Consider the following 17859-nt stretch of genomic DNA (forward strand, 5'->3'; position numbering starts at 1 on the left):
ATTTCTTTGTCAAGGCTTCTTCCCTATCTGGATATTATTTCCCTGGAGAAGCCAACATCTTCCCCTGACCATGAAAACACAGCACAAGGAAGGATGGAGCAGCCCTCAGTCCCTTTACCTTTCTGTCCTTCCTTACTCATCAGTAAGCCAAAGGGAGAGAGTGTTGGTAGAATGTGTGCGAACCAAGTGAATAAAAACAGTTGACTTAATTTGTGCAGTGTTTCCACCGCTCAGGTAAGAATGAAATACATGTGCATGCACAAGCTACAAACTGTATAATTTTGATGATTCTGCATATGAGTGAAATGTCCTTATATTTGCATTTAAAACTGGCATTGCATAATGTAAAGATGAACGGTAGAAGTCATGCTAGTCATTAAAATTTTTTTTTTTTTTTCTTTCTTTTTGCGGTATGCGGGCCTCTCACTGTTGTGGCCTCCCCCGTTGCGGAGCACAGGCTCCGGACGCGCAGGCCCAGCGGCCATGGCTCACGGGCCCAGCCGCTCCGCGGCATATGGGATCCTCCCAGATCGGGGCACGAACCCGTATCCCCTGCATCGGCAGGCGGACTCTCAACCACTGCGCCACCAGGGAGGCCCGTCATTAAAATTTTTAACTTTTCTTTACTTAGAATGATATTAAATAGCAAATACAAAAACATCATGACAAGTTGAGAGACCACCTAGGAAAGGAAAAAGCTTCATATATATTACTATTAGGCACTTTCTCCTTGCTTTTTGGACAAGGAAGGGGCCCTGCCTTTCCATTTTCTGATGGGTCCAGCTCTGGGTGGAAGACCCCCTCCATGTCTGTTTTAGCTGTGAGGGGGAGGACCCAAGGCTGCCCCCACCCTGGGCATTCCTTCTGTGGTGCAGCCAGTGTGGTGAGTGAGGCTTACAATTCCCTGAGCCCAGGGGTGCCGGTAGGAGATGGAACCGCCTCTTTTTCTATTGTATCCCTCCCAGCTGGGGGAAGACCTAGCCCTCCCTGGGGGTCCTGCTCTCTCCCCATGTGCCACAGTCCAGGGTTTAGGGCAGGGCATCTGGGGGAAGCCAGCCCCCTCAGGCCTGAAGATGATGCTGTCCCTGGCCTTGGACGACCTCTTCACTGACTACTAGGCTGCCATCCAGCCTTTGAGCCCCAGGGGCTTCCTGGTTCCCTCCCCTTAAGATGGGGCTCCCCAAGGGCGGAAACTGCAGAGGGGCCTCAGAAGCAGGCTGTTGAGAAGCTGGAGAGGGCTTCTGTCTCCCCTCTCTCAGCACTGCCCCCAGCTGGGTGAAGGAGAGGGGTGGGTTCTCTCTCCTTGGCTTGCTTTTGGGGGACAGTGAAGGGAGGGACCGAAACCCTTTGGCAGTGATCAGCCAGCAACCTGGCGGGCTGCCGGTAGGAGGCCCTCGCTGTTGAGGCAGAGGGAGGGTGAGTGGGAGTGCAGTTAGGTGAGAGGAAAGAGCCTCCTGAGACTGGGTCTCAGAGGGGCTGGGGGAAGGGCAGGCTGCCTGGGGTGGTTAGGACTCCCTTCCCACTGTTTGCCTCTGGCTCTAGTCCCACCGACTCATCCAAGCTCTCTGACCCTATTTCCTCCTTGAAATCTCAGGATAATGACTGCACCTGCCCCAAGGACCCCTGAGCTAATGCACAAACAGCATTTAGTGTGGAACTTGGCACTTAGGAGCCACCATTCACAGAAGCTCATTTGTTGGGGAAGATGAGGTTGGTGACTTGGTGGGGCCTCCCTCCTCTGCCACCAAGAATGTCCTCCATCCCCTTTCCCTCTCCAAGGTCCTCCTCCTTTCCTCTACCCTCCTTCCCCACTTCCTCTCTCTGCTGTTCCTCTAGCATACTAGGCTTGTGCTCACCTCAGGGCCTTTGCACTTGCTGTTCCCTCTCTCTGCAGCTCTGGTCTCCCAGATGCTTGATGACTGACTCTCTCATTTCTTGGGTCATAGCATAAATGTCACCTCCTCCGAGATGGTGTGCCTGATTGCTCCAGTTGATGTCTTCCTGGTGAAGCCACTCTTACATTTCACTTGGTAGGTGATAATTTTGTTTACTTGTTTGTTCAGCATCTTTCTCCCTTGCCCCCCCAGGCTGTGAACTTCACGTAGGTGGGCACCTTGTCGTCTTGTTTCCCATGTCCTCAGTGACTGGCAGCGCATAATAGGTGCACCACACAGACAGAGCCCTGCTTTTCTGAAGTTCACAGTTTAGTGAGTGAGGCAGGATTGAACAAGCAAACAAATGTTTTGATACATATTTATTATTATTATTATTTTTTTTAAAATACGCCTTTATTTTATTTTTTGGCCGTGCCGTGCAGCATGTGGGATCTTAGTTCCCCCACCAGGGATCAGACCTGTGCCCCCTGCAATGGAAGCGTGGAGTCTTAACCACTGGACTGCCAGGGAAGTCCCTATTTATAATTTTTCATTGTGGTAAGATATATATATAACATAAAAATCAGGATCTTAACCATTTTAAAGTGTACGGTTCTGTGGCATTGAGTCCATTCACATTGTTGTGCAACCGTCACCACCATCCATCTCCAGAACTCTTTTTGTCTTGCAAAACTGAAACTCTGTACCATTAAACAATAACTCCCCATTTCCTGCACTCCTTCCAGCCCCTGGCAACCACCATTTTACTTTTTGTCTCTATGAATTTGACTACTCTACATAGCTCAAATAAGTGGAATCATGCAGTATTTGTCTTCTTGTGACTGGCTTATTTTGCTTAGCATAATGTCCTCAAGATTCATCCATGTTGTAGCATGTGTCAGAATTCACTTCCTTTTAAAATAATATTCCACTGTATGTATATACCACATTTCATTTATCCATTCTTCTGTTGATGGACACTTGGGTTGCTTCCACCTCTTGGCCATTGTAAATAATGCTGCTGTGAACATGGGTGTACAAATATCTCTTCAAGACCCTGTTTTCAATTTTTTAGTGTATGGCTTCCCTGGTGGCACAGTAGTTAAGAATCCGCCTGCCAATGCAGGGGACACGGATTCGAGCCCTGGTCCGGGAAGATCCCACATGCCGCAGAGCAACTAAGCCCGTGCACCACAACTACTGAGCCTGTGCTCTAGAGCCCGCAAGCCACACCTACTGAGCCTACGTTCCTAGAGCCTGTGCTCTGCAACAAGAGAAGCCACCACAATGGGAAGCCCGTGTACCACAACAAAGAGTAGCCTCTGCTCACTGCAACTAGAGAAAGCCCATGTGCAGCAATGAAGACCCAACGCAGCCAAAAATAAATAAATTAAATAAATAAAAAAAATTCTTTAGTGTATATACCTAGAAGTGGAATTGTTGGATCATATGTTAATTCTACTTTTAATTAAACATTAAAAAAAATTTTTTTTAGGGCTTCCCTGGTGGTGCAGTGGTTGAGAGTCAGCCTGCTGATGCAGGGGACACGGGTTCGTGCCCCGGTCCGGGAAGATCCCACATGCCGTGGAGTGGCTGGGCCCGTGAGCCATGGCCACTGAGCCTGAGCGACCAGAGCCTGTGCTCTGCAGGAGAGGCCACGGCATTGGGAGGCCCGCGTACCGCAAAAAAAAAAAAAATTTTTTAATTAAAAAAAATTTGTTTTGGCTGCACTGCACGGCATATGGGATCTTAGTTCCCAGACCAGGGATTGAACCCGTGTCCCCTGCATTGGAAGTGTGGAGCCTTAACCTGCCAGGGAAGTCTCTATTTTTAATTTTTTGAGGAACCATCATATTGTTTACTTCAGTGGCTGCACCCTTTTACATTCCCACTAATAGTGCAAAAGGGTTTCAATTTCTGCATATCCTCACAGGATATGCTTTTTTTCTGCTTTTTTTTTTTTGTTAGTAGTCATCCTAAGGGATGTAAGTATCTCATTGTGTTTTTTTAAAATTAATTAATTAATTAATTAATTAATTATTTTTGGCTGTGTTGGGTCTTCGTTGCTGCATGCGGGCTTTCTCTAGTTGCGCAAGCTGGGGCTACTCTTTGTTGTGTGCGGGCTTCTCATTGCAGTGGCTTCTCTTGTTGCAGAGCACAGGCTTCAGTAGTTGTGGCACTCAGGCTCAGTAGTTGTGGTGCACGGGCTTAGTTGCTCCGCGGCATGTGGGATCTTCCCCGACCAGGGCTCAATCCCGTGTCCCCTGCATTGGCAGGTGGATTCTTCACCACTGCTCCACCAGGGCAGTCCCTCCTATTGTGGTTTTGATTTGCATTTCTCTAATGATTAGGATGCACATTTTGAAAGAAATGTTTGGAGAGAATGGAGGGTAGGGAGCCTTTTAGCTCTGGTGGTCTGGAAGGAGGTAGTGTTTAAATTGAGGCAGAAGGGAAGGAGGCAGCCAGTGGAGGATCTGGGGGAAGAACATTTAGAGGAGAGAAAACAGGAAGTGAACAGGACCTGAAGTGTGAGTGAGCGCTGCATGTTTTTGCTGGAGAAATAGTGAGTAATGGGCAAGGGGGTGGACGTGGAAGATGTGGTCTGTCGGGTGGGCTAGGTGATCCAGGACTTTAGGCCGTGGACAGGAGTTTGTATTTGCAGTTTACTGTAAGCACTGGTTTCCTCAGGTCATAGGCAGAAGGGGGGCCGAGGGGGAACACGGGGACAGAGGGGTGGATGGATGGAAAAGGGGGCTGATTGGGCGGTGATGTCGCTGTTGTGAGCGTGACAGTGTGCGTGCACAGGACACGTGTTGCTTGCTGGTGTGTGCCTGTGTGCGTGTGTGCACCTGTGTGCGTGTGTGCACCTGGCGGCCTGGGGCATGTGGGTGCTTGTGTGTGCGTGTACACCTCCAGAGGCCCCGGATCATCATGTGATCGTCTCTCTCAGGAGCGCGCTGTGCCCATCTACCTCATGCCCACAGTAGCTGCCCCAGCCAGCAGGGCGCGGTGTTGCTTCCTGGGCTCCTACCACCGGCCTGGAACCAGCAAGAAAGATCCGGTTGAGGCTTGTCTCCGAGTATGACGACCAGTCTTTGAAGGTTTGGAGACAAGAGCTTGCCCGCCTGAGACCAGGAGATGACTCCAAGCCTCACCTTTGCAAGGCAGCAAGGGACGCGGGGGCCACAGACTGGGTGAGCAGGGCCGGCTGCTGCAGTACCGATAAGGGCCACAAGGGGGAAGCCGAGGACGCGGAGAGGAGGTGGGGAGGGGAGGGGGAGGGGAGGGGAGGAGGGGAGGGGGAGGGGGAGGGGTAAGGGGTGGGAGGGGAATGGTGTGAGCTGGGGGTACAGAGGGGCGGACAAGTCTGGGGAGAAACTCTGGGGGGCTCCGAGGTTTGCTTCCGCCTCTAAGTGGCTGTGTGTGTGAGAATAAAAGGAAGCCATGAGCTCCTTGCCACCCCAGTGGTGTCTCATTTCATCCTCAGCAACAAACTCACAGGCCCAGAGAAGTGGGGGCACTTGCCGAAGGTCACTCAGCTGGGCATTCAGAGCAGGCCTGCCTGACGTCTCGGCCTGTTTTCTAACCACTGCCTACCCTGAATGAGTTCATCTGCAGATAAGTGCTGGTTTGTTGATCTATCTCTTGGCCTTACCTGACCCCAACATTCCCTGTATCATCAGAGCATGATCCCTCTTGGGCAGGGCCAGGACAGTCTGGGAAGGGAGGCTAGGACTTGAGACCCCTCCCTGAGGCCCCTGGGGAGGAGGGGTTCAGGGGCCCTGGGGTGAGCAGGTGAGCTCAGATGTATGCCCCCATCACCATGGGAAAAACAACGTATAGTAACATCAATCCCCTTTCTGACCTTCCCTTGGCTGAGGGCTGGGGTGGTGGGGGCGTGGGGATGGTGGGAAACTAGGGGCTGAGCCCTTGGCCTGCCTCTGGGACCCCTACCCCCTCTGCTGAATCTCACCCAAGCATCAGGCCCAAGTCCCAAGGACTGTAAGCTGGGAAACAACCAGGGTCCTCCTCAAGAAAACCCACCAATGACTATTCCCTGCATATAAGTGTGTGACTGAAGTGGTTTGTCCATCCTTGGAGAAAAAAACATGGATGGTTTTAGCTGAGACCATTGAACAGAGGGGCAGACTGAGGCCCAGAGAGAAACGGAGTCATCAAGGGTCATGCAGTGAGGCAGCGGCTGAGGCCCTGTGCATTTTATCTGGAAAGGGCTAGAGAGCCCCAGACAGGGGAGTCAGAAAGATATATACCCACAGGGTGGAGATTGAGGGGCCAGAATGGCAGTGATCTGGCCTCCTCCTCCAGAAAGTCCCCCCTGACCATCCCCTCTGCCAGCAATCTCAGAAATGGTCTCAGAGCTCCCTTGACACTTTGTCTGGTCAGGGAGACTAAAAACTCACTCTGAGTTGCTTTCAGGGACCTCAGAGACCCTCAGTCCATTCTCTTAGTCTGTCTAGAAATCTCCTCTCTAACCCTCCTGACATCTGCCCATCTTGCTTGCACACCTCATGTGACAGGGAGCTCACTGCCTTAAAGGGCAGCCTGTTTCATTGTAGGACAGCTCCTTCTAGTGAGACCAAACTGGCCTTCCTGTGCTGTTCCCTTGGTTGGAGCTAGCTCACCCTGTGGAGCACCGAACATGTGCCTCTGTCTGTGCACACGGGGCCCAGCTGGCTGCAGAGAGGTCTGTGCCCTCCCACCCCCACGACAGCCTTCTCTGAAGCTTAAGTGGTCCCAGCCCCCCGAAAACAACCTTTCCAGCCCTTCATCTCCTGAGCAGCTCTCCACTGGGTATACTCTGGGTGGGAATGGCTCCTTCTGTGGTGACTACTTTTTTCTCAATACAGAAGAAAATATGTGTTTATTATAGGGAAATTAGAAAATACACACGAGGAAAAAACATCTGCAATCCCGTCACCCAAAGACAACCCTGTTTAGCTCCTTAGGACTTTCCTTCCAGACTGACGCCAGTGCGTGTGTTAATGAAGTGAGGGGTAAAAGCTGGTTGTAGGAGGCCTTCTAGGGGAGAAAGGCAGGTTCTGTTCAACTTAACACTTTGAAGGATCATTTGGTTGTGAAGACAGGTCTGCTCTGGAAGACTGAGGAAAGGGACAAAGAAAAGGAAAGGATCCTGATAATAAAGAAAGAAGAATTTCCAGTTTCCGAGGGCCATGCTAGAAATGTGGGGAAATGTTTCTGAGCACTGTCTTCCCCACAAGCTCCCAACCACTGTTTGCTCCCACTCTCCATCACCTTCTTCCTGAGCTGAGCCTGGGGCAGGCATCGTAAACCCGGGTTCCAATGGCAGTGGCCCCCTTTAGAATGGGGCAGTGAAGCCTGCAATCCTGAACTCCTGGGGAAATCCTCCTGCATGATCCAGTCACACGGTGAACTCTCCCCTTGCCCAAGTCAAGCTGTGAGTCCAGCTGGTGGCGCTGGTGGTGTGAAGGAATTAGGGGGGTTCCCAAGAGATAGTGCAGGGGAAATAGGACAATGCGTTCAGGAGGCAAGAGGCAGGTGGGAAATGGAGAATTTCCTGGAAAAAGAAAAACAGAGCCAGCTGTGATAAGAAGAAATGGAAACTCCCCAAGAACTCCAGGGATTGGGACGGGGGCAGGGATGGTGCATGGAGTAACCTGTGTCACGGGATGGGGTCTCTAGTGAGGGGAAGGGTAACCCCAGAGAGCTGCTTTTCCTTCTCAACTAGAGTATGTGTAGAGAGAATGTCCTTCCATTTCAGCAAATATTTGTCATGCACCATTTTCATTGCTGCATAATACTCCAGTGCTTAAAGATGCTGCCATTTCTCTAACCCATGCCCTATTTTAGGATATTTAGGACTTTTTGCCATCATAATTAATGTTGCAGTGAACAACCTTGTAGCTACGTCTTTGCCCCCATCCATCTTTATTTTCTTTCTTTCTTTTTTTTAAAAGATTTATTTATTTGTGTTAAGAATGGTTTTAATAACTCACACATTAAACTGTCTAAGCCTAGCACTCTTTCCAGACGCGCAGGCTCAGTGGCCATGGCTCACCGGCCCAGCCACTCCGCGGCATATGGGATCTTCCCCGACTGGGGCACGAACCCGTGTGCCCTGCATTGGCAGGCAGACTCTCAACCACTGCGCCACCAGGGAAGCCCCATCTTTATTTTCTTAAGATAAATTCCTAGCAATGGAACTGCTGGGTTGAAGAGCAGGAACAATTTTTAAGGCTTTTGATACGTGCTGAAAAATGGCTTCCCAGAAGGTGGCAGCACTTTTGGCTCCTAAGGGGTAACAGCTGTGTGAATGTGCCTATTTCCCCACACCTTGACCATCAGTTGTCTTCTTTTCACAATATTTTATTACTCAAATTTTAAACGTATAGAAAAGTTGAACAAATTTTACAGCGAACACCCATAGAGCCACCACTCAGATTTGACAATTTACATTATACTATATTTGTTCTCTCATCATCTATGCATGTCTCCTCCCTCCATCAGTTCATCTGCGTTTTTGGACGTATTTCAAAGTAAGTTACAGGTATCAGTACATTTCACCCCCTGACATTTCAACATGCATATCACTAACTAGAGTTCAATATTTGTGTATGGTTCTTTGATTTTTTAGATGAAACATATATAATGAAAAACACAAATCTTAAGTATATAATTGGTTGAGTTTTGACAAATGCATATACTTGTATATCCCAACTCCTATCAAGATATAGAATATTTCCATCCGTCCAGAAAGTTTCTTAGTCACCCCGTGACCCCGCTGTTCTGGTTTCTTTCCACAGTAGCTTAGTTCTGCCCATTCTGGACTGTCATAAAATGGAATCATATGGTATCTACTCCTTTTTGTGTCTGGCTTATTGCATTCAGCATAAAGTTTGGAGATTCATTCACGTTATTGCGTATATCAGTAGTTTGTTCCTTTTGGTTGTTGAGTAGAATTCTATTGTATGGATGTATAGCAGTTTGTTAATCCATTTGCCTCTGACGGACACCTGAATACCACTGAAGGTTGTAACGACGGGGTTGGCTGCAGTTGCCCTGGCAATCAGCTGGACACCTTGGGCTGTTTCTCATGCACAGACGAATGGATGGCTGCCCAGCTAGGTCTTCCTGACCTTGAACTTGTACTTTGTTGGAATTTGAATGGCTTTTCCATTTGTCCTCATTAAATTCCATTTTGTTGGTTTTGACTTAACCCTCCAGTCAGTCCTGATAGTGATGAGAGTAGCAAACTCACATACACTTACCATGTGCCAGACACTGAGCTAACTCATTCAGGCTTCAGAACAACCCTACTGAGGAACTACTATTATCCCCATTTTAGAGATGAGGAAATTGAGGCACAGGTTAAGTAACTTGCCCAAGTCGACCCAGTCATAAATGAGCTGGGAATAGAACCAGGTAGTCTGGATCCAGACATCATGATCTTAACCACTCACTCTATTGCCTGTTTTTGGCTTCGGATTTCATCTCCCTCCATCTTCCACTTTCTGCAAGCACACTGAGTATGCCTCTGGGTCTTCATCCAGATTACTGGTTAAAAAGCAAAACCAGGGAATTCCCTGGTGGTCCAATGGTTAGGACTCTGTGCTTTCACTACCAAGAGCTTGGGTTTGATCCCTGGTCAGGGAACTAAGATCCCACAAGCCATGCAGCGCAGCCAAAAAAAAAAATCTATGGACCAGATAAGTCCAGGGCCAAGGACAGAACTTGGTGGCATGCCTCTAAAGATCTCTTCTATCACATTTTGTTTATCCCTTCATCTGTTGGACTCTTAGGTTTTTTCCACCTTTTGGCTATTGTGAATAATACTGCTATCAAGTTTGTTAATTGCTATTTCATAATCCCTTTCTCATCAGGTTCTCCTCAACCATTCCCACTATGATGGCTCTCGTCAAGGTCCCCAGGGACGTCCATGTTGCTAAATCCAGTGATCAATTTTCAGTTCTCATCTCATGTGATCCACCAGGAGCATTTGACTTGGTTCATCTCTGTCCTCCTTGATATGTTTTCTTCACTTGGTTATGGTATCCCACATTCTCCTGCTTTTCCCCTGCCTCTCTGGATGCTCCTTCTCAGTCCCCCATCTTGTGCTGCCCTTTCCCCCACCTACCTCTTCATATGGGAAGACCTCAGGGCTTCTGACATACCCTGTCCCCACTCCTAGGTGGCCTCATGGCTTCTCCCAAATGCCCATCTCTAGCCCGGACCTTCCTCAAGTATCCATCTGTCTATCTGACATATCCACGTGGGTGGCCAACTGATGTCTCGATCTCCACCTGTCCTCTTCAAGCACATACTTCCCCACCTTAGTTCCCAGCAACTCCATCCTTCCTATTGTTTGTGTTCTCATATTTTGCTTTACTCTTGACTCCTTTTTTCTGACACCCCACACCCAATCCCTCAACTCATCTTATTGGCTTTAACTTCAAAATACATCCAGAATCTGGCCACTTCTCACCAGCTCTGCTGCTACAACCCTGGTCTGAGTTCCCATCAACTCTCCCCTGGAATTCTGCAGTAGCCTCACTGGTCTCCAGGCTTGGCCCTGACCCCTCCTATCTATCCCCAACAGCCAGAGGAATCCTTTAAACATATAAGTCAAATCAGGTCAGTTCTTTGTCCTAAAGCTTGGGTGGCTCCTCATGTCACTCAGCATCAAAGCCAAAGACCTTACAATGACCTTCAAGGCCCTATGTCACCTGGCCTCTTCCTCTCCGCCTCATCTCCTCCACTCTCCCCTTGTTCCCTTTGTTCTTTGTGGTTCCAAGGACACACCAGTCACACTCTTACCTCAGGGCCTTTGCACTGGCTGTTCTTGTTCCTTGAAAATCCTCCACCCCCCCAGATAGCTACATAAGAAATTCTTTTTACCTCTTTCTTGTCTTTGCTTGAATTCACCTTCTTAAGGTGTCTAGCAGTAGCACTCTTGTTTATTTATTTTTTAACATCTTTTTTGGAGTATAATTACTTTACAATGGTGTGTTAGTTTCTGCTTTATAACAAAGTGAATCAGCTATACATATACATATATCCCCATATCTACTCCCTCTTGTGTCTCCCTCCCACCCTCCCTATCCCACCCCTCTAGGTGGTCACAAAGCACCGATCTGATCTCCCTGTGCTATGTGGCTGCTTCCCACTAGCTATCTATTTTACATTTGGTAGTGTATATATGTCCATGCCACTTTCTCACTTCGTCCCAGCTTACCCTTCCCCCTCCCCGTGTCCTCAAGTCCATTCTCTACATCTGCGTCTTTATTCCTGTCCTGCCCCTAGGTTCTTCATAACCTTTTTTTTTTTTTAGATTCCATATATATGTGTTAGCATACGGTATTTGTTTTTCTCTTTCTGACTTACTTCACTCCGTATGACAATCTCTAGGTCCATCCACCTCACTACAAATAACTCAGTTTCGTTTCTTTTTTTTTTTTATTAGTTTCTGCTTTATAACAAAGTGAATCAGCTATACATATACATATATCCCCATATCTACTCCCTCTTGTGTCTCCCTCCCACCCTCCCTATCCCACCCCTCCAGGCGGTCACAAAGCACCGAGCTGATCTCCCTGTGCTATGCGGCTGCTTCCCACTAGCTATCTACCTTACGTTTGGTAGTGTATATATGTCCATGCCGCTCTCTCGCTTTGTCACAGCTTATCCTTCCCCCTCCCCATATCCTCAAGTCCATTCTCAAGTAGGTCTGTGTCTTTATTCCTGTTTTACCCCTAGGTTCTCCGTGACTTTTTTTTTCTTAAATTCCATATATATGTGTTAGCATACAGTATTTGTCTTTCTCTTTCTGACTTACTTCACTCTGTATGACAGACTCTAGGTCTATCCACCTCATTATAAATAGCTCAATTTCGTTTCTTTTTATGGCTGAGTAATATTCCATTGTATATATGTGCCACATCTTCTTTACCCATTCATCCGATGATGGACACTTAGGTTGTTTCTATCTCCGGGCTATTGTAAATAGAGCTGCAATGAACATTTTGGTACATGTCTCTTTTTGAATTATGGTTTTCTCAGGGTATATGCCCCGTAGTGGGATTGCTGGGTCGTATGGTAGTTCTATTTTTAGTTTTTTTTTTTTTTTTTTTTTTTTTTTTTTTTTTTGCAGTATGCGGGCCTCTCACTGTTGTGGCCTCTCCCGCTGTGGAGCACAGGCTCCGGACGCGCAGGCCCAGCGGCCATGGCTCACGGGCCCAGCCGCTCCGCGGCATATGGGATCCTCCCAGACCGGGGCACGAACCCGTATCCCCTGCATCGGCAGGCGGACTCTCAACCACTGCGCCACCAGGGAGGCCCTATTTTTAGTTTTTTAAGGAACCTCCACACTGTTCTCCATAGTGGCTGTATCAATTTACATTCCCACCAACAGTGCAAGAGGGTTCCCTTTTCTCCATACCCTCTCCAGCATTTATTGTTTGTAGATTTTTTGATGATGGCCATTCTGACCGGTGTGAGGTGATATACCTCATTGTAGTTTTGATTTGCATTTCTCTAATGATTGATTAGTGATGTTGAGCATCCTTTCACGTGTTTGTTGGCAATCAGTATAACTTCTTTGGAGAAATGTCTATTTAGGTCTTCTGCCCATTTTTTTTTTTTTTTTTTTTTTGCGGTATGCGGGCCTCTCACTGTTGTGGCCTCTCCTGTTGTGGAGCACAGGCTCTGGACGCGCAGGCTCAGCAGCCATGGCTCACAGGCCCAGCTGCTCCGCGGCATGTGGGATCTTCCCGGACCGGGGCACGAACCCGTATCCCCCGCATCGGCAGGCGGACTCTCAACCACTGCGCCACCAGGGAAGCCCCTTCTGCCCATTTTTGGATTGGGTTGTTTGTTTTTTTGATATTGAGCTGCATGAGCTGCTTGTATATTTTGGAGATTAATCCTTTGTCAGTTGCTTCGTTTGCAAATATTTTCTCCCATTCTGAAGGTTGTCTTTTCATCTTGTTTATGGTTTCCTTTGTTGTGCAAAAGCCTTTAAGTTTCATTAGGTCCCATTTGTTTATTTTTGTTTTTACTTCCACTTCTCTAGGAGGTGGGTCAAAAAGGATCTTGCTGTGATTTATGTCATAGAGCGTTCTGCCTATGTTTTCCTCTAAGAGTTTGATAGTGTCTGGCCTTACATTTAGGTCTTTAATCCATTTTGAGTTTATTTTTGTGTATGGTGTTAGGGAGTGTTCTAATTTTATTCTTTTACATGTAGCTGTCCAGTTTTCCCAGCACCACTTACTGAAGAGGAGTAGCACTCTATTTAAAGTTGCAATGCCCCTCACCCTGTCCACCTCCTGGGCCCTTCTACACTGCCCTATTTCCCCCGTAGTACTCATCATTGTCTATAGTATTATAAATTTTACTTATTTATTGTGTTTATTGTTTTGTTTCTTCCCCCAACCCCACTGGAAATACTTTAGGAGGGCAAGGATTTTCGCCTCTTTTGTTTACTGCTATGATTCACCCAGAAACATGAATATGTAATGCCTCAACGACAATTCGATGAATGAATGAAGGAAAGAAGAAAGTAGGATAAGTTGAGAAGGGGTCTGCAGTCTAAAAATAGGTTGGAGCCAAGAAAATATGGGCTTCTGGCATGGCCAGGTGTCGTGGATGTCAGTGCTGTTTGCTGTGCAGAAGCCATCTTCCTCTTCCTGGTGATTCCTCTCCCTGTTTTCCTTTGGAACAATTTCCTCTCACACTATTGGTCTATATGGATTACCTGGGGCTGACTCCACTCCTCACTCCAAGGGGGGCAGTGACTCCTTAGGCCACAGTGACTGCTTCAGGGCTGGGCATATTTCGCTGGTTGGACCAATGAGACTGCATCCAAAGACTTTTGCTTACATTCTTGGGATGGGCAAGTTTTCTTCCCTCAAAGCTAGACAGAAGCTCAGAGCTGCCTTAGCCACACTTTGTTGGAAGAGGTTACCTGGAAATGAAGCCCACATAGAGGAATAATGGGCTACAGGTGTGGAGAAAGACCACTTTGGGAGCCTGGACTTGGTACTTCCTGCAGCTGGATCTACTCCTGGACTTTTCATTTACTTGAGCCCCCTTTCACTGAGGCCAGCTTCTGTCACTTGCAGCCACTTAAACAGTACCTGCCTGAGCTCCTGAACTGGGAAGTGAGGAAGAGGCCGAGTAGGGCCAGCAGGTGGCAGTCCCAGGTGAGAAGCGTTTAGTATACGGAGGGCATTCAGTTATTAGTGCTGAATGGTGGGGAAATGGGAACAGATTTGCCTTTGTCCTGCCATAGAGGAGCTCTCAAACTGTTGAGGGAGAGAAGGACATGGGCACTGATGGGGCAAGGCAGACTGAGGGATCCTTCCACACCAGCTGCAAGCTAAGCTGAGATGGATAGCACCCAAGATTGGGGAGGGAAGCGGGAAGCGGGAGGTGTCCCCTGTAGAGCTCATTCCCGAGCTACCACTTCCCCCATCACCTCCAGTGCAGGTGGAAGAGCCCAGTTAAAGTACACACCAGGGTGTGTTCTGGGGTAGGTCCCTTAACTTTCCTAGCTTCAGTGTCCTCATGGCTAAAATGGGCTGAATGATGTTCACCTAGGGTTTCTGTGAGGATGAAATGAGATAGTGTGTGAAGTGAGATAATGCCAAGAACGTAGGATGAACCTGGCTCACATAACTCTTTTTTTAAAAAAATTATTTATTATTTACAAATTTATTTATTTAGTTTTTTGGCTGCGTTGGGTCTGCGCGGGAGTTTTCTCTAGTCCCAGAGAGCGGGGGCTACTCTTCCTTGCGGTGTGCCGGCTTCGCATTGCGGTGGCTTCTCTTGCGGAGCACCGGCTCTAGGTGTGCGGACTTCAATAGTTGTGGCTTGTGGGCTTAGTTGCTCCGCGGCATGTGCGATCTTCCTAGACCAGGGCTCGAACCCATGTTCCCTGCACTGACAGGAGAACTCTTAACCACCGTGCCACCAGGGAAGTTCCTAACAAAATAGTCAATAAATGTCAGCTGCTCTAAATGTTCCCCGCGGTCTCTCCTAGCCCGTGGCTGTGCCTCGTGGTGCAGGTGCAATTCTTGTAGATACCAGCAGGTGGCGCCCCGACCTCAAAAGAACCCATTCCTGGACTGACTGCTTTCTGAAGTACTCCGGAAGGGGTTGGGCGGGGCGGCCTCTTGCTTCTCAGCCAGTTAGCGTCCTGTCTTCCCGGCTGCTCTGGGGAGAAGTACCTGCACTCCCCTCAGTTCCAAGGAAGCGGGGCCTGGGTCACCATAGGATAGTCAGTGGAACCTCAGTTTTCCGTCTGTATTGTGGAAGAGCATGGATTTCGGAGACAACCTGAGCCAAGTTAAGGAAATGCTTAGGTTGGTGCAGGTAAAGGACTTTCAGAAAGAGCGAGCATCCCAGCACGGAGGCTGGTTACAGACGGCCTGCGACTGGACCTTGGGGCGCGGCTCGGCCTGGTGCTGAGGTAGGGGGACGATCCATATGACCTCTATTCGTTTCCTTTCTGGGTGAGTGGGAGAGAGAGAGAGAGCCGGGCTGCGCGGCACGGAGGACCCAGGATCGTGCGTGGCCCTGTGACGCTAGACGCTCTGGGAATTCTGAGTCCGGCCAGCAGAGGGAGGCAGAGAGCCTCGTGGCCCCAGATGGCTCCGCTTCTAAGCCCCGCGCCCGCCCTCCCTGGACATTCCCGTTTGGCCGCGCTTCCTGGGGTAGGAGTCGACATGTCTCTTTGCTTTGAAAAAGACTTCTCCTCCTCCCTCTGGCTGGGCTTCCTGGGTCAAAGCGTGGAGTGAGGGGGAGTGTCAGCTTCAACCCTAAGTCTGTGAGCCCTAGCTGAGCCCATCCCCTGGGCCTCAGTAACCTGGATGGGATCTACCGGACACTCCAATTCTAGCAGCTCTCCAAGTTGTAAGGATTTGGGGGGCAGAAGGAGATCCTTTTCCTAATCACCCCCTCCTCCATTAATCCAGGCCTGGATGGCCAGCTGGACCTCCGGAAGCATGGGAGTGCATCCCATCCCACCCTGGCCAGTTCCCGGCATTCTCCTGGACCGGCTCCCAGCGGCCCACAAAGGCCTTCAAAGTTCTGGGCCAGGCTTTGCCTGTGCCCTGGGCCCGCAGCCGGCTGGCTCTAGGCACTGCAAGTCCCTGGCACTCCTTGTGGGGCTTTGTCCACCAGCCCTGGACCAGTACTGGCAGGGCCACACTTGCTGGGGGAGGGTGTGGGACAGGCAGCTCTCAGAGCCTGAGCAGTCCCCCTTCCCTCCTACGCATGGGCTTGCTCCCCTCCAGGGGACCTTCCCTCTACCTCACCTTGTTCAGGCAGTGCCCTGCCTTCTCCTCTTGGCTGCAAGCCCAGATCTTCACCTTTTTCAGAGGCCTGCTCCTATTTTACTACTCATTTATTCATTCATCCATTCGATACTTAGCTCCAGCTACCCTCCAGGCCCTTACTAGATGCTGAGGATCCAGTAATAACTAGATACACAGTCCGTGCCCCTTTTTGGAGTTCACAGTCTGGGTGAGATTGTAGGCAGGAGACTAGTAAAATCCATACCTAAAATTTGACTTCACCTTGTGATAAGTGGGGTGAAGTAGATAAGCTGCCTGCCCCAGGAAGCTCCACCTACAGAGATATTTCCCCTGGGAAATCATCTGATAGGCTGTGAGCTGTGGAGGGAGGGACTTTGTCTGGGCTCTGCTCCCCCTCCCCCGCCCTCAGGGCCTGGCACACTGGCACACAGTAGGTGCTCAGTAAATGTTTGTTGAATTAATGAATGAATCATTGTCCTCACAGCCACAGGCTGCCAGTGAGCATGGTCTTTGCACTTTACACTTCCTCCCAGTTAACACAGGAGTTGCAGGTAATGTTGGGGATGTAAAGACAAGACCTTGAGGTTCCCAGGATTCCACCTCTGGCCACTCTGACTCTCCACCTGCTCCTCACTGCACAGCTTCCCTGCCTCGGGCCCTTGCCCTCTGGGACCATCCAGTCCAGAGAGTAATGGCACAGTGTGGTATGTGCCGTGATGGGGGAAGATGATGGCATTGCTACAGAAGTGACGGAACAAATTTCCTGCCCTCCTGGAGCTTATGGCCCAGTGATGGTAGTGGTGGGAGGGAGACAGACAATAACCGGAATAAGCGAGTAAACATGTAGTATACAAATATGTGTTATGGAGGAAAAGAAAGCAGGTGAAGGGAAGACGTGGGTGAGGGAGGGGGTAGTATTTTAGGTACGGTGGTCAGAGAAGGTGACATTTGAGCAGAGAGCTGAAGGGGATAAGGAGTGAGTCATGCAGCTACCTGGGGAAGGAGTGTTTCAGGCACAGGGAATAGCAAGTGCAAAGGCCCTGAGGTGGGGAGTGTACCTGGTGTGTTAGAGGAACTGAGAGGAGGCCAGTGTGGCTGGAGAGGTGTGAGATTAGAGAGGTGACTGGGGCCAGATCACAGTAGGACCTTGTAGCCATTGTAAGACTTGGCTTGAGTCTTAGTGACAAGGGAGCCATTTGAGGATTTTGAACAGAGGAATCACATGATCTGACTTACAGTGAACAGGATCCCTTCGGCTGCAGTGTTGGGATTGTTGGTACTGGGGCTGTGTGGAAGCAGAGGGACCAGTTAGGAGGCTCCAGTAATAACCCTGGTGAGAGAGGATGGCGGCTTGAGGCAGGTGGTGGCAGTGGAGCTGATGAGAAGTGGCCAATTTGAGACATGCTTTGAAAGTAAATCCCATAGGATTTGTTGTGGGATTGGATGTGGGGGTGAGAGAAGGAGAGGCAAGGATAACTCCCAGGTTTTCTGCCTGAGCTGATGGAAGGATGGTGGTGACAAGTACTGCAATGAGGAAGCTTTGGTTGGGATAAGTTGGAGCTGCCCTTTGGAGATCCTAGTGGACCCTTCAGACCAGTGGTTGGGTGTGAGGGTCTGACCTCAGGGGGAAAAGGTTGAGGCGGGAGAGTCATGCGTTGAGAATCATCAGGGTT

At 49.2% G+C, this 17859-nt stretch overlaps 1 protein-coding gene across 1 annotated transcript in view; it reads left to right on the forward strand.

Annotated features, from left to right (window-relative positions):
* Nucleotides 1-15095: 15095 nt before the first annotated feature.
* PSD2 (pleckstrin and Sec7 domain containing 2) overlaps nucleotides 15096-17859 on the forward strand; it is a 55628-nt gene continuing 52864 nt past the window's right edge. The window contains exon 1 of the mRNA XM_060092002.1: nucleotides 15096-15339. The gene's annotated coding sequence lies outside the window, so the exon portion shown is untranslated. The remainder of the gene's footprint in view (nucleotides 15340-17859) is intronic.

Source organism: Mesoplodon densirostris, chromosome 3 (assembly GCF_025265405.1).
Source record: "Mesoplodon densirostris isolate mMesDen1 chromosome 3, mMesDen1 primary haplotype, whole genome shotgun sequence".
NCBI classification, from domain to species: Eukaryota; Metazoa; Chordata; class Mammalia; order Artiodactyla; family Ziphiidae; genus Mesoplodon; species Mesoplodon densirostris.